Below are 1111 nucleotides of genomic sequence, written 5' to 3'. Positions count from 1 at the left end.
CACACACACACACACACACACACACACACACACACACACACACACACACACACACACACACACACACACACACACACACACACACACACACACACACACACACACACACACACACACACACACACACACACACACACACAAAGTTACAGTTACAGTGACGTCACTGTAACTTTGTTACGGGTTAGCTGGGCTCGAATCCTCGGCTCGTCCATGTTTCAATTTCCAACGGATGCCTCATTCGACCGACTATCAGTCTCGATTGCGATGGCATGGAATTAAAAGTGATTTGTGGTTGAAAAAGATATCAATTGATCACTGGGAACCATTCATTGTGTATGTGTATATATATATAATATATATATATATATATATATATATATATAGTATATACACTTCATAAACATACACACACACACACACACACACACTCACACGCGCGCACACACACACACACACACACACACACACACACACACACACACACACACACACACACACACACACACACAGACACAGACACGCACGCACATATATGTATACACTAAAAAAAAAAAACAATTAATTGGGGGGCAGATCCAGTAAATATGAAGCTACTAATTTGATGCATAGATATATAGAAATAATTATCACAAAAAATATATATATCAAAGCTGTAAGACCAAATAAAGATACAGGAATAATAATATGAGCTGAGGTTATGACACTCGTGACCAAGAACAATGAAAATCACATATGTCATAATCATCAAATAAGAGTACGAAACTGAACCACAGTAATTAATATAATCTTTTTTAGTACACCTTTTTCTATGGCATAGAAAACATAGACAATAAAATAAGTCGGGTGTAACTGCAGAACCTTTTAAAATAATTGAACGATCTAACTATTTGGGTATATTGATCTAAAAAAAACATATATATAAATTATCAAGATATATAAGAGGATAAGAAAAAATAAGCTAATGTACTACCACGTGAAAGATCGTTTCATGTCGTTTTACTTCAAGGCCTAACTAGTCAACTGTGGTGGACTGCATGCGGTACTGCCCCCCCCACCCACCCCCCATCTCCCACACACACACCGTTTGCCAGCTCGTTATCATTCACTCTGG

The sequence above is a fragment of the Oratosquilla oratoria genome, chromosome 10 (genome assembly GCF_046742065.1).
Source record: "Oratosquilla oratoria isolate Oo_2021 chromosome 10, ASM4674206v1, whole genome shotgun sequence".
NCBI classification, from domain to species: domain Eukaryota; kingdom Metazoa; phylum Arthropoda; class Malacostraca; order Stomatopoda; family Squillidae; genus Oratosquilla; species Oratosquilla oratoria.
Note: the sequence above shows the minus strand (reverse complement) of the source record.